Source organism: Myotis daubentonii, unplaced genomic scaffold (genome assembly GCF_963259705.1).
Source record: "Myotis daubentonii unplaced genomic scaffold, mMyoDau2.1 SCAFFOLD_42, whole genome shotgun sequence".
NCBI classification, from domain to species: Eukaryota; Metazoa; Chordata; class Mammalia; order Chiroptera; family Vespertilionidae; genus Myotis; species Myotis daubentonii.
In genome coordinates, this window is record NW_026775462.1 from 880,403 (window position 1) to 896,597 (window position 16,195).

Genomic DNA, 16,195 nt, shown 5'->3' on the forward strand with positions numbered 1-16,195 from the left:
TGTGAAATGATGAAAATACTGGTAATTTTTACAAGTCCGGGTACTTCTGGTGGCGTTTTCACGGGACTGTGGTCTCAAATATTAAGAGTTCATGTTCACAGAGCTCAGAATTGGTGTCTAAAGCCTTGGAATGACGAGAATAGTTTTTGTGTTTACAATTTAGGAGGATTGGCTTTGGCGTTTTTTTGTGTGTGAATCAGTTAAAATGGTGGCGGTTCCAGTAAACAGTTCTAAGCAAACTGTCTAATTGTGGTAAAACTGTTAAAATACACAATGAGAGTTCCCAGAAATGATTAAGAACGTGTAATAAACATCTCAAGTACACGTAAATAGATTCTTGCTACATTTACTGTCGAATTCAACACGGAGGTTTCCAGTGGAAAGCTGTGAAATGACGAAAATACTGGTAATGTTTACAAGTACGGGTACTTCTGGTGGCGTTTTCACGGGACTGTGCTTTCAAATATTAAGAGTTCATGTTTACAGAGCTCAGAATTGGTGTCTAAAGCCTTTGAATCACGAGAATAGTTTTTGTGTTTACAATTTAGGAGGATTGGCTTTGGCGTTTTTTTTTGTGTGAATCAGTTAAAATGGTGGCGGTTCTAGTAAACAGTTCTAAGCAAACTGTCTAATTGTGGTAAAACTGTTAAAATACACAATGATAGTTCCCAGAAATGATTAAGAACGTGTAATAAACACCTCAAGTACACGTAAATAGATTCTTACTACATTTACTGTCGAATTCAATCACGGAGGTTTCGAGTGGAAAGCTGTGAAATGACGAAAATACTGGTAATTTTTACAAGTACGGGTACTTCTGGTGGCGTTTTCACGGGACTGTGCTTTCAATTATTAAGAGTTCATGTTTACAGAGCTCAGAATTGGTGTCTAAAGCCTTTGAATCACGAGAATAGTTTTTATGTTTACAATTTAGGAGGATTGGCTTTGGCATATTTTTTGTGTGAATCAGTTAAAATGGTGGCGGTTCCAGTAAACAGTTCTAAGCAAACTGTCTAATTGTGGTAAAACTGTTAAAATACACAATGAGAGTTCCCAGAAATGATTAAGAACGTGTAATAAACATCTCAAGTACACGTAAATAGATTCTTGCTACATTTACTGTCGAATTCAACACGGAGGTTTCCAGTGGAAAGCTGTGAAATGACGAAAATACTGGTAATGTTTACAAGTACGGGTACTTCTGGTGGCGTTTTCACGGGACTGTGCTTTCAAATATTAAGAGTTCATGTTTACAGAGCTCAGAATTGGTGTCTAAAGCCTTTGAATCACGAGAATAGTTTTTATGTTTACAATTTAGGAGGATTGGCTTTGGCATATTTTTTGTGTGAATCAGTTAAAATGGTGGCGGTTCCACTAAAAAGTTCTAAGCAAACTGTCTAATTGTGGTAAAACTGTTAAAATACACAATGAGAGTTCCCAGAAATGATTAAGAACGTGAAATAAACATCTCAAGTACACGTAAATAGATTCTTACTACATTTACTGTCGAATTAAACACGGAGGTTCCAGTGGAAAGCTGTGAAATGACGAAAATCCTGGTAATGTTTACAAGTACGGGTACTTCTGGTGGCGTTTTCATGGGACTGTGCTTTCAAATATTAAGAGTTCATGTTTACAGAGCTCAGAATTGGTGTCTAAAGCCTTGGAATGACGAGAATAGTTTTTATGTTTACAATTTAGGAGGATTGGCTTTGGCGTTTTTTTTTGTGTGAATCAGTTAAAATGGTGGCGGTTCCAGTAAATACTTCTAAGCATACTGTCTAATTGTGGTAAAACTGTTAAAATACACAATGAGAGTTCCCAGAAATGATTAAGAACGTGTAATAAACATCTCAAGTACACGTAAATAGATTCTTACTACATTTACTGTCGAATACAACACGGAGGTTTCCAGTGGAAAGCTGTGAAATGACGAAAATACTGGTAATGTTTACAAGTACGGGTACTTCTGGTGGCGTTTTCACGGGACTGTGCTTTCAAATATTAAGAGTTCATGTTTACAGAGCTCAGAATTGGTGTCTAAAGCCTTTGAATCACGAGTATAGTTTTTGTGTTTACAATTTAGGAGGATTGGCTTTGGCGTTTTTTTTTGTGTGAATCAGTTAAAATGGTGGCGGTTCCAGTAAACAGTTCTAAGCAAACTGTCTAATTGTGGTAAAACTGTTAAAATACACAATGATAGTTCCGAGAAATGATTAAGAACGTGTAATAAACACCTCAAGTACACGTAAATAGATTCTTACTACATTTACTGTCGAATTCAATCACGGAGGTTTCGAGTGGAAAGCTGTGAAATGACGAAAATACTGGTAATTTTTACAAGTACGGGTACTTCTGGTGGCGTTTTCACGGGACTGTGCTTTCAATTATTAAGAGTTCATGTTTACAGAGCTCAGAATTGGTGTCTAAAGCCTTTGAATCACGAGAATAGTTTTTATGTTTACAATTTAGGAGGATTGGCTTTGGCATATTTTTTGTGTGAATCAGTCAAAATGGTGGCGGTTCCAGTAAATACTTCTAAGCAAACTGTCTAATTGTGGTAAAACTGTTAAAATACACAATGAGAGTTCCCAGAAATGATTAAGAACGTGAAATAAACATCTCAAGTACACGTAAATAGATTCTTACTACATTTACTGTCGAATTAAACACGGAGGTTCCAGTGGAAAGCTGTGAAATGACGAAAATCCTGGTAATGTTTACAAGTACGGGTACTTCTGGTGGCGTTTTCACGGGACTGTGCTTTCAAATATTAAGAGTTCATGTTTACAGAGCTCAGAATTGGTGTCTAAAGCCTTGGAATGACGAGAATAGTTTTTATGTTTACAATTTAGGAGGATTGGCTTTGGCGTTTTTTTGTGTGTGAATCAGTTAAAATGGTGGCGGTTCCAGTAAATACTTCTAAGCATACTGTCTAATTGTGGTAAAACTGTTAAAATACACAATGAGAGTTCCCAGAAATGATTAAGAACGTGTAATAAACATCTCAAGTACACGTAAATAGATTCTTACTACATTTACTGTCGAATTCAACACGGAGGTTTCCAGTGGAAAGCTGTGAAATGACGAAAATACTGGTAATGTTTACAAGTACGGGTACTTCTGGTGGCGTTTTCACGGGACTGTGCTTTCAAATATTAAGAGTTCATGTTTACAGAGCTCAGAATTGGTGTCTAAAGCCTTTGAATCACGAGTATAGTTTTTGTGTTTACAATTTAGGAGGATTGGCTTTGGCGTTTTTTTTTGTGTGAATCAGTTAAAATGGTGGCGGTTCCAGTAAACAGTTCTAAGCAAACTGTCTAATTGTGGTAAAACTGTTAAAATACACAATGATAGTTCCCAGAAATGATTAAGAACGTGTAATAAACACCTCAAGTACACGTAAATAGATTCTTACTACATTTACTGTCGAATTCAATCACGGAGGTATCGAGTGGAAAGCTGTGAAATGACGAAAATACTGGTAATTTTTACAAGTACGGGTACTTCTGGTGGCGTTTTCACGGGACTGTGCTTTCAATTATTAAGAGTTCATGTTTACAGAGCTCAGAATTGGTGTCTAAAGCCTTTGAATCACGAGAATAGTTTTTATGTTTACAATTTAGGAGGATTGGCTTTGGCATATTTTTTGTGTGAATCAGTTAAAATGGTGGCGGTTCCACTAAAAAGTTCTAAGCAAACTGTCTAATTGTGGTAAAACTGTTAAAATACACAATGAGAGTTCCCAGAAATGATTAAGAACGTGTAATAAACATCTCAAGTACACGTAAATAGATTCTTACTACATTTACTGTCGAATTCAACACGGAGGTTTCCAGTGGAAAGCTGTGAAATGACGAAAATACTGGTAATGTTTACAAGTACGGGTACTTCTGGTGGCGTTTTCACGGGACTGTGCTTTCAAATATTAAGAGTTCATGTTTACAGAGCTCAGAATTGGTGTCTAAAGCCTTGGAATGACGAGAATAGTTTTTATGTTTACAATTTAGGAGGATTGGCTTTGGCGTTTTTTTTTGTGTGAATCAGTTAAAATGGTGGCGGTTCCAGTAAATACTTCTAAGCATACTGTCTAATTGTGGTAAAACTGTTAAAATACACAATGAGAGTTCCCAGAAATGATTAAGAACGTGTAATAAACATCTCAAGTACACGTAAATAGATTCTTACTACATTTACTGTCGAATTCAACACGGAGGTTTCCAGTGGAAAGCTGTGAAATGACGAAAATACTGGTAATGTTTACAAGTACGGGTACTTCTGGTGGCGTTTTCACGGGACTGTGCTTTCAAATATTAAGAGTTCATGTTTACAGAGCTCAGAATTGGTGTCTAAAGCCTTTGAATCACGAGTATAGTTTTTGTGTTTACAATTTAGGAGGATTGGCTTTGGCGTTTTTTTTTGTGTGAATCAGTTAAAATGGTGGCGGTTCCAGTAAACAGTTCTAAGCAAACTGTCTAATTGTGGTAAAACTGTTAAAATACACAATGAGAGTTCCCAGAAATGATTAAGAACGTGTAATAAACACCTCAAGTACACGTAAATAGATTCTTACTACATTTACTGTCGAATTCAATCACGGAGGTTTCGAGTGGAAAGCTGTGAAATGACGAAAATACTGGTAATTTTTACAAGTACGGGTACTTCTGGTGGCGTTTTCACGGGACTGTGCTTTCAATTATTAAGAGTTCATGTTTACAGAGCTCAGAATTGGTGTCTAAAGCCTTTGAATCACGAGAATAGTTTTTATGTTTACAATTTAGGAGGATTGGCTTTGGCATATTTTTTGTGTGAATCAGTCAAAATGGTGGCGGTTCCAGTAAATACTTCTAAGCAAACTGTCTAATTGTGGTAAAACTGTTAAAATACACAATGAGAGTTCCCAGAAATGATTAAGAACGTGAAATAAACATCTCAAGTACACGTAAATAGATTCTTACTACATTTACTGTCGAATTAAACACGGAGGTTCCAGTGGAAAGCTGTGAAATGACGAAAATCCTGGTAATGTTTACAAGTACGGGTACTTCTGGTGGCGTTTTCACGGGACTGTGCTTTCAATTATTAAGAGTTCATGTTTACAGAGCTCAGAATTGGTGTCTAAAGCCTTTGAATCACGAGAATAGTTTTTGTGTTTACAATTTAGGAGGATTGGCTTTGGCGTTTTTTTTTGTGTGAATCAGTTAAAATGGTGGCGGTTCCAGTAAACAGTTCTAAGCAAACTGTCTAATTGTGGTAAAACTGTTAAAATACACAATGATAGTTCCCAGAAATGATTAAGAACGTGTAATAAACACCTCAAGTACACGTAAATAGATTCTTACTACATTTACTGTCGAATTCAATCACGGAGGTTTCGAGTGGAAAGCTGTGAAATGACGAAAATACTGGTAATTTTTACAAGTACGGGTACTTCTGGTGGCGTTTTCACGGGACTGTGCTTTCAATTATTAAGAGTTCATGTTTACAGAGCTCAGAATTGGTGTCTAAAGCCTTTGAATCACGAGAATAGTTTTTATGTTTACAATTTAGGAGGATTGGCTTTGGCATATTTTTTGTGTGAATCAGTTAAAATGGTGGCGGTTCCACTAAAAAGTTCTAAGCAAACTGTCTAATTGTGGTAAAACTGTTAAAATACACAATGAGAGTTCCCAGAAATGATTAAGAACGTGTAATAAACATCTCAAGTACACGTAAATAGATTCTTACTACATTTACTGTCGAATTCAACACGGAGGTTTCCAGTGGAAAGCTGTGAAATGACGAAAATACTGGTAATGTTTACAAGTACGGGTACTTCTGGTGGCGTTTTCATGGGACTGTGCTTTCAAATATTAAGAGTTCATGTTTACAGAGCTCAGAATTGGTGTCTAAAGCCTTTGAATCAGGAGAATAGTTTTTGTGTTTACAATTTAGGAGGATTGGCTTTGGCGTTTTTTTTGTGTGAATCAGTCAAAATGGTGGCGGTTCCAGTAAATACCTCTAAGCAAATTGTCTAATTGTGGTAAAACTGTTAAAATACACAATGAGAGTTCCCAGAAATGATTAAGAACGTGTAATAAACACCTCAAGTACACGTAAATAGATTCTTACTACATTTACTGTCGAATTCAATCACGGAGGTTTCGAGTGGAAAGCTGTGAAATGATGAAAATACTGGTAATTTTTACAAGTCCGGGTACTTCTGGTGGCGTTTTCACGGGACTGTGGTCTCAAATATTAAGAGTTCATGTTCACAGAGCTCAGAATTGGTGTCTAAAGCCTTGGAATGACGAGAATAGTTTTTGTGTTTACAATTTAGGAGGATTGGCTTTGGCGTTTTTTTGTGTGTGAATCAGTTAAAATGGTGGCGGTTCCAGTAAACAGTTCTAAGCAAACTGTCTAATTGTGGTAAAACTGTTAAAATACACAATGAGAGTTCCCAGAAATGATTAAGAACGTGTAATAAACATCTCAAGTACACGTAAATAGATTCTTGCTACATTTACTGTCGAATTCAACACGGAGGTTTCCAGTGGAAAGCTGTGAAATGACGAAAATACTGGTAATGTTTACAAGTACGGGTACTTCTGGTGGCGTTTTCACGGGACTGTGCTTTCAAATATTAAGAGTTCATGTTTACAGAGCTCAGAATTGGTGTCTAAAGCCTTTGAATCACGAGAATAGTTTTTGTGTTTACAATTTAGGAGGATTGGCTTTGGCGTTTTTTTTTTGTGTGAATCAGTTAAAATGGTGGCGGTTCTAGTAAACAGTTCTAAGCAAACTGTCTAATTGTGGTAAAACTGTTAAAATACACAATGATAGTTCCCAGAAATGATTAAGAACGTGTAATAAACACCTCAAGTACACGTAAATAGATTCTTACTACATTTACTGTCGAATTCAATCACGGAGGTTTCGAGTGGAAAGCTGTGAAATGACGAAAATACTGGTAATTTTTACAAGTACGGGTACTTCTGGTGGCGTTTTCACGGGACTGTGCTTTCAATTATTAAGAGTTCATGTTTACAGAGCTCAGAATTGGTGTCTAAAGCCTTTGAATCACGAGAATAGTTTTTATGTTTACAATTTAGGAGGATTGGCTTTGGCATATTTTTTGTGTGAATCAGTTAAAATGGTGGCGGTTCCACTAAAAAGTTCTAAGCAAACTGTCTAATTGTGGTAAAACTGTTAAAATACACAATGAGAGTTCCCAGAAATGATTAAGAACGTGTAATAAACATCTCAAGTACACGTAAATAGATTCTTGCTACATTTACTGTCGAATTCAACACGGAGGTTTCCAGTGGAAAGCTGTGAAATGACGAAAATACTGGTAATGTTTACAAGTACGGGTACTTCTGGTGGCGTTTTCACGGGACTGTGCTTTCAAATATTAAGAGTTCATGTTTACAGAGCTCAGAATTGGTGTCTAAAGCCTTTGAATCACGAGAATAGTTTTTATGTTTACAATTTAGGAGGATTGGCTTTGGCATATTTTTTGTGTGAATCAGTTAAAATGGTGGCGGTTCCACTAAAAAGTTCTAAGCAAACTGTCTAATTGTGGTAAAACTGTTAAAATACACAATGAGAGTTCCCAGAAATGATTAAGAACGTGAAATAAACATCTCAAGTACACGTAAATAGATTCTTACTACATTTACTGTCGAATTAAACACGGAGGTTCCAGTGGAAAGCTGTGAAATGACGAAAATCCTGGTAATGTTTACAAGTACGGGTACTTCTGGTGGCGTTTTCATGGGACTGTGCTTTCAAATATTAAGAGTTCATGTTTACAGAGCTCAGAATTGGTGTCTAAAGCCTTGGAATGACGAGAATAGTTTTTATGTTTACAATTTAGGAGGATTGGCTTTGGCGTTTTTTTTTGTGTGAATCAGTTAAAATGGTGGCGGTTCCAGTAAATACTTCTAAGCATACTGTCTAATTGTGGTAAAACTGTTAAAATACACAATGAGAGTTCCCAGAAATGATTAAGAACGTGTAATAAACATCTCAAGTACACGTAAATAGATTCTTACTACATTTACTGTCGAATACAACACGGAGGTTTCCAGTGGAAAGCTGTGAAATGACGAAAATACTGGTAATGTTTACAAGTACGGGTACTTCTGGTGGCGTTTTCACGGGACTGTGCTTTCAAATATTAAGAGTTCATGTTTACAGAGCTCAGAATTGGTGTCTAAAGCCTTTGAATCACGAGTATAGTTTTTGTGTTTACAATTTAGGAGGATTGGCTTTGGCGTTTTTTTTTGTGTGAATCAGTTAAAATGGTGGCGGTTCCAGTAAACAGTTCTAAGCAAACTGTCTAATTGTGGTAAAACTGTTAAAATACACAATGATAGTTCCGAGAAATGATTAAGAACGTGTAATAAACACCTCAAGTACACGTAAATAGATTCTTACTACATTTACTGTCGAATTCAATCACGGAGGTTTCGAGTGGAAAGCTGTGAAATGACGAAAATACTGGTAATTTTTACAAGTACGGGTACTTCTGGTGGCGTTTTCACGGGACTGTGCTTTCAATTATTAAGAGTTCATGTTTACAGAGCTCAGAATTGGTGTCTAAAGCCTTTGAATCACGAGAATAGTTTTTATGTTTACAATTTAGGAGGATTGGCTTTGGCATATTTTTTGTGTGAATCAGTCAAAATGGTGGCGGTTCCAGTAAATACTTCTAAGCAAACTGTCTAATTGTGGTAAAACTGTTAAAATACACAATGAGAGTTCCCAGAAATGATTAAGAACGTGAAATAAACATCTCAAGTACACGTAAATAGATTCTTACTACATTTACTGTCGAATTAAACACGGAGGTTCCAGTGGAAAGCTGTGAAATGACGAAAATCCTGGTAATGTTTACAAGTACGGGTACTTCTGGTGGCGTTTTCACGGGACTGTGCTTTCAAATATTAAGAGTTCATGTTTACAGAGCTCAGAATTGGTGTCTAAAGCCTTGGAATGACGAGAATAGTTTTTATGTTTACAATTTAGGAGGATTGGCTTTGGCGTTTTTTTGTGTGTGAATCAGTTAAAATGGTGGCGGTTCCAGTAAATACTTCTAAGCATACTGTCTAATTGTGGTAAAACTGTTAAAATACACAATGAGAGTTCCCAGAAATGATTAAGAACGTGTAATAAACATCTCAAGTACACGTAAATAGATTCTTACTACATTTACTGTCGAATTCAACACGGAGGTTTCCAGTGGAAAGCTGTGAAATGACGAAAATACTGGTAATGTTTACAAGTACGGGTACTTCTGGTGGCGTTTTCACGGGACTGTGCTTTCAAATATTAAGAGTTCATGTTTACAGAGCTCAGAATTGGTGTCTAAAGCCTTTGAATCACGAGTATAGTTTTTGTGTTTACAATTTAGGAGGATTGGCTTTGGCGTTTTTTTTTGTGTGAATCAGTTAAAATGGTGGCGGTTCCAGTAAACAGTTCTAAGCAAACTGTCTAATTGTGGTAAAACTGTTAAAATACACAATGATAGTTCCCAGAAATGATTAAGAACGTGTAATAAACACCTCAAGTACACGTAAATAGATTCTTACTACATTTACTGTCGAATTCAATCACGGAGGTATCGAGTGGAAAGCTGTGAAATGACGAAAATACTGGTAATTTTTACAAGTACGGGTACTTCTGGTGGCGTTTTCACGGGACTGTGCTTTCAATTATTAAGAGTTCATGTTTACAGAGCTCAGAATTGGTGTCTAAAGCCTTTGAATCACGAGAATAGTTTTTATGTTTACAATTTAGGAGGATTGGCTTTGGCATATTTTTTGTGTGAATCAGTTAAAATGGTGGCGGTTCCACTAAAAAGTTCTAAGCAAACTGTCTAATTGTGGTAAAACTGTTAAAATACACAATGAGAGTTCCCAGAAATGATTAAGAACGTGTAATAAACATCTCAAGTACACGTAAATAGATTCTTACTACATTTACTGTCGAATTCAACACGGAGGTTTCCAGTGGAAAGCTGTGAAATGACGAAAATACTGGTAATGTTTACAAGTACGGGTACTTCTGGTGGCGTTTTCACGGGACTGTGCTTTCAAATATTAAGAGTTCATGTTTACAGAGCTCAGAATTGGTGTCTAAAGCCTTGGAATGACGAGAATAGTTTTTATGTTTACAATTTAGGAGGATTGGCTTTGGCGTTTTTTTTTGTGTGAATCAGTTAAAATGGTGGCGGTTCCAGTAAATACTTCTAAGCATACTGTCTAATTGTGGTAAAACTGTTAAAATACACAATGAGAGTTCCCAGAAATGATTAAGAACGTGTAATAAACATCTCAAGTACACGTAAATAGATTCTTACTACATTTACTGTCGAATTCAACACGGAGGTTTCCAGTGGAAAGCTGTGAAATGACGAAAATACTGGTAATGTTTACAAGTACGGGTACTTCTGGTGGCGTTTTCACGGGACTGTGCTTTCAAATATTAAGAGTTCATGTTTACAGAGCTCAGAATTGGTGTCTAAAGCCTTTGAATCACGAGTATAGTTTTTGTGTTTACAATTTAGGAGGATTGGCTTTGGCGTTTTTTTTTGTGTGAATCAGTTAAAATGGTGGCGGTTCCAGTAAACAGTTCTAAGCAAACTGTCTAATTGTGGTAAAACTGTTAAAATACACAATGATAGTTCCCAGAAATGATTAAGAACGTGTAATAAACACCTCAAGTACACGTAAATAGATTCTTACTACATTTACTGTCGAATTCAATCACGGAGGTTTCGAGTGGAAAGCTGTGAAATGACGAAAATACTGGTAATTTTTACAAGTACGGGTACTTCTGGTGGCGTTTTCACGGGACTGTGCTTTCAATTATTAAGAGTTCATGTTTACAGAGCTCAGAATTGGTGTCTAAAGCCTTTGAATCACGAGAATAGTTTTTATGTTTACAATTTAGGAGGATTGGCTTTGGCATATTTTTTGTGTGAATCAGTTAAAATGGTGGCGGTTCCACTAAAAAGTTCTAAGCAAACTGTCTAATTGTGGTAAAACTGTTAAAATACACAATGAGAGTTCCCAGAAATGATTAAGAACGTGTAATAAACATCTCAAGTACACGTAAATAGATTCTTACTACATTTACTGTCGAATTCAACACGGAGGTTTCCAGTGGAAAGCTGTGAAATGACGAAAATACTGGTAATGTTTACAAGTACGGGTACTTCTGGTGGCGTTTTCACGGGACTGTGCTTTCAAATATTAAGAGTTCATTTTTACAGAGCTCAGAATTGGTGTCTAAAGCCTTGGAATGACGAGAATAGTTTTTATGTTTACAATTTAGGAGGATTGGCTTTGGCTTTTTTTTTGTGTGAATCAGTTAAAATGGTGGCGGTTCCACTAAAAAGTTCTAAGCAAACTGTCTAATTGTGGTAAAACTGTTAAAATACACAATGAGAGTTCCCAGAAATGATTAAGAACCTGTAATAAACATCTCAAGTACACGTAAATAGATTCTTACTACATTTACTGTCGAATTAAACACGGAGGTTCCAGTGGAAAGCTGTGAAATGACGAAAATCCTGGTAATGTTTACAAGTACGGGTACTTCTGGTGGCGTTTTCACGGGACTGTGCTTTCAAATATTAAGAGTTCATGTTTACAGAGCTCAGAATTGGTGTCTAAAGCCTTTGAATCACGAGAATAGTTTTTGTGTTTACAATTTAGGAGGATTGGCTTTGGCGTTTTTTTTTGTGTGAATCAGTTAAAATGGTGGCGGTTCCAGTAAACAGTTCTAAGCAAACTGTCTAATTGTGGTAAAACTGTTAAAATACACAATGATAGTTCCGAGAAATGATTAAGAACGTGTAATAAACACCTCAAGTACACGTAAATAGATTCTTACTACATTTACTGTCGAATTCAATCACGGAGGTTTCGAGTGGAAAGCTGTGAAATGACGAAAATACTGGTAATTTTTACAAGTACGGGTACTTCTGGTGGCGTTTTCACGGGACTGTGCTTTCAATTATTAAGAGTTCATATTTACAGAGCTCAGAATTGGTGTCTAAAGCCTTTGAATCACGAGAATAGTTTTTATGTTTACAATTTAGGAGGATTGGCTTTGGCATTTCTTGTGTGTGAATCAGTTAAAATGGTGGCGGTTCCACTAAAAAGTTCTAAGCAAACTGTCTAATTGTGGTAAAACTGTTAAAATACACAATGAGAGTTCCCAGAAATGATTAAGAACGTGTAATAAACATCTCAAGTACACGTAAATAGATTCTTGCTACATTTACTGTCGAATTCAACACGGAGGTTTCCAGTGGAAAGCTGTGAAATGACGAAAATACTGGTAATGTTTACAAGTACGGGTACTTCTGGTGGCGTTTTCACGGGACTGTGCTTTCAAATATTAAGAGTTCATGTTTACAGAGCTCAGAATTGGTGTCTAAAGCCTTTGAATCACGAGAATAGTTTTTATGTTTACAATTTAGGAGGATTGGCTTTGGCATATTTTTTGTGTGAATCAGTTAAAATGGTGGCGGTTCCACTAAAAAGTTCTAAGCAAACTGTCTAATTGTGGTAAAACTGTTAAAATACACAATGAGAGTTCCCAGAAATGATTAAGAACGTGAAATAAATATCTCAAGTACACGTAAATAGATTCTTATTACATTTACTGTCGAATTAAACACGGAGGTTCCAGTGGAAAGCTGTGAAATGACGAAAATCCTGGTAATGTTTACAAGTACGGGTACTTCTGGTGGCGTTTTCACGGGACTGTGCTTTCAAATATTAAGAGTTCATGTTTACAGAGCTCAGAATTGGTGTCTAAAGCCTTGGAATGACGAGAATAGTTTTTATGTTTACAATTTAGGAGGATTGGCTTTGGCTTTTTTTTGTGTGAATCAGTTAAAACGGTGGCGGTTCCAGTAAATACTTCTAAGCATACTGTCTAATTGTGGTAAAACTGTTAAAATACACAATGAGAGTTCCCAGAAATGATTAAGAACGTGTAATAAACATCTCAAGTACACGTAAATAGATTCTTACTACATTTACTGTCGAATTCAACACGGAGGTTTCCAGTGGAAAGCTGTGAAATGACGAAAATACTGGTAATGTTTACAAGTACGGGTACTTCTGGTGGCGTTTTCACGGGACTGTGCTTTCAAATATTAAGAGTTCATGTTTACAGAGCTCAGAATTGGTGTCTAAAGCCTTTGAATCACGAGTATAGTTTTTGTGTTTACAATTTAGGAGGATTGGCTTTGGCGTTTTTTTTTGTGTGAATCAGTTAAAATGGTGGCGGTTCCAGTAAACAGTTCTAAGCAAACTGTCTAATTGTGGTAAAACTGTTAAAATACACAATGATAGTTCCCAGAAATGATTAAGAACGTGTAATAAACACCTCAAGTACACGTAAATAGATTCTTACTACATTTACTGTCGAATTCAATCACGGAGGTTTCGAGTGGAAAGCTGTGAAATGACGAAAATACTGGTAATTTTTACAAGTACGGGTACTTCTGGTGGCGTTTTCACGGGACTGTGCTTTCAATTATTAAGAGTTCATGTTTACAGAGCTCAGAATTGGTGTCTAAAGCCTTTGAATCACGAGAATAGTTTTTATGTTTACAATTTAGGAGGATTGGCTTTGGCATATTTTTTGTGTGAATCAGTTAAAATGGTGGCGGTTCCACTAAAAAGTTCTAAGCAAACTGTCTAATTGTGGTAAAACTGTTAAAATACACAATGAGAGTTCCCAGAAATGATTAAGAACGTGTAATAAACATCTCAAGTACACGTAAATAGATTCTTACTACATTTACTGTCGAATTCAATCACGGAGGTTTCCAGTGGAAAGCTGTGAAATGACGAAAATACTGGTAATGTTTACAAGTACGGGTACTTCTGGTGGCGTTTTCACGGGACTGTGCTTTCAAATATTAAGAGTTCATGTTTACAGAGCTCAGAATTGGTGTCTAAAGCCTTGGAATGACGAGAATAGTTTTTATGTTTACAATTTAGGAGGATTGGCTTTGGCTTTTTTTTGTGTGAATCAGTTAAAATGGTGGCGGTTCCAGTAAATACTTCTAAGCATACTGTCTAATTGTGGTAAAACTGTTAAAATACACAATGAGAGTTCCCAGAAATGATTAAGAACGTGTAATAAACATCTCAAGTACACGTAAATAGATTCTTGCTACATTTACTGTCGAATTCAACACGGAGGTTTCCAGTGGAAAGCTGTGAAATGACGAAAATACTGGTAATGTTTACAAGTACGGGTACTTCTGGTGGCGTTTTCACGGGACTGTGCTTTCAAATATTAAGAGTTCATGTTTACAGAGCTCAGAATTGGTGTCTAAAGCCTTTGAATCACGAGAATAGTTTTTATGTTTACAATTTAGGAGGATTGGCTTTGGCATATTTTTTGTGTGAATCAGTTAAAATGGTGGCGGTTCCAGTAAATACTTCTAAGCAAACTGTCTAATTGTGGTAAAACTGTTAAAATACACAATGAGAGTTCCCAGAAATGATTAAGAACGTGTAATAAACATCTCAAGTACACGTAAATAGATTCTTGCTACATTTACTGTCGAATTCAACACGGAGGTTTCCAGTGGAAAGCTGTGAAATGACGAAAATACTGGTAATGTTTACAAGTACGGGTACTTCTGGTGGCGTTTTCACGGGACTGTGCTTTCAATTATTAAGAGTTCATGTTTACAGAGCTCAGAATTGGTGTCTTAAGCCTTTGAATCACGAGAATAGTTTTTGTGTTTACAATTTAGGAGGATTGGCTTTGGCGTTTTTTTTTGTGTTAATCAGTTAAAATGGTGGCGGTTCCAGTAAACAGTTCTAAGCAAACTGTCTAATTGTGGTAAAACTGTTAAAATACACAATGATAGTTCCCAGAAATGATTAAGAACGTGTAATAAACACCTCAAGTACACGTAAATAGATTCTTACTACATTTACTGTCGAATTCAATCACGGAGGTTTCGAGTGGAAAGCTGTGAAATGACGAAAATACTGGTAATTTTTACAAGTACGGGTACTTCTGGTGGCGTTTTCACGGGACTGTGCTTTCAAATATTAAGAGTTCATGTTTACAGAGCTCAGAATTGGTGTCTAAAGCCTTTGAATCACGAGAATAGTTTTTGTATTTACAATTTAGGAGGATTGGCTTTGGCGTTTTTTTTGTGTGAATCAGATAAAATGGTGGCGGTTCCAGTAAATACTTCTAAGCAAACTGTCTAATTGTGGTAAAACTGTTAAAATACACAAGGAGAGTTCCCAGAAATGATTAAGAACGTGTAATAAATATCTCAAGTACACGTAAATAGATTCTTACTACATTTACTGTCGAATTCAATCACGGAGGTTTCCAGTGGAAAGCTGTGAAATGACGAAAATACTGGTAATGTTTACAAGTACGGGTACTTCTGGTGGCGTTTTCACGGGACTGTGCTCTCAAATATTAAGAGTTCATGTTCACAGAGCTCAGAATTGGTGTCTAAAGCCTTGGAATGACGAGAATAGTTTTTGTGTTTACAATTTAGGAGGATTGGCTTTGGCGTTTTTTTTTGTGTGAATCAGTTAAAATGGTGGCGGTTCCAGTAAACAGTTCTAAGCAAACTGTCTAATTGTGGTAAAACTGTTAAAATACACAATGAGAGTTCCCAGAAATGATTAAGAACGTGTAATAAACATCTCAAGTACACGTAAATAGATTCTTGCTACATTTACTGTCGAATTCAACACGGAGGTTTCCAGTGGAGAGCTGTGAAATGACGAAAATACTGGTAATGTTTACAAGTACGGGTACTTCTGGTGGCGTTTTCACGGGACTGTGCTTTCAAATATTAAGAGTTCATGTTTACAGAGCTCAGAATTGGTGTCTAAAGCCTTTGAATCACGAGAATAGTTTTTATGTTTACAATTTAGGAGGATTGGCTTTGGCGTTTTTTTTTGTGTGAATCAGTTAAAATGGTGGCGGTTCCAGTAAACAGTTCTAAGCAAACTGTCTAATTGTGGTAAAACTGTTAAAATACACAATGATAGTTCCCAGAAATGATTAAGAACGTGTAATAAACACCTCAAGTACACGTAAATAGATTCTTACTACATTTACTGTCGAATTCAATCACGGAGGTTTCGAGTGGAAAGCTGTGAAATGACGAAAATACTGGTAATTTTTACAAGTA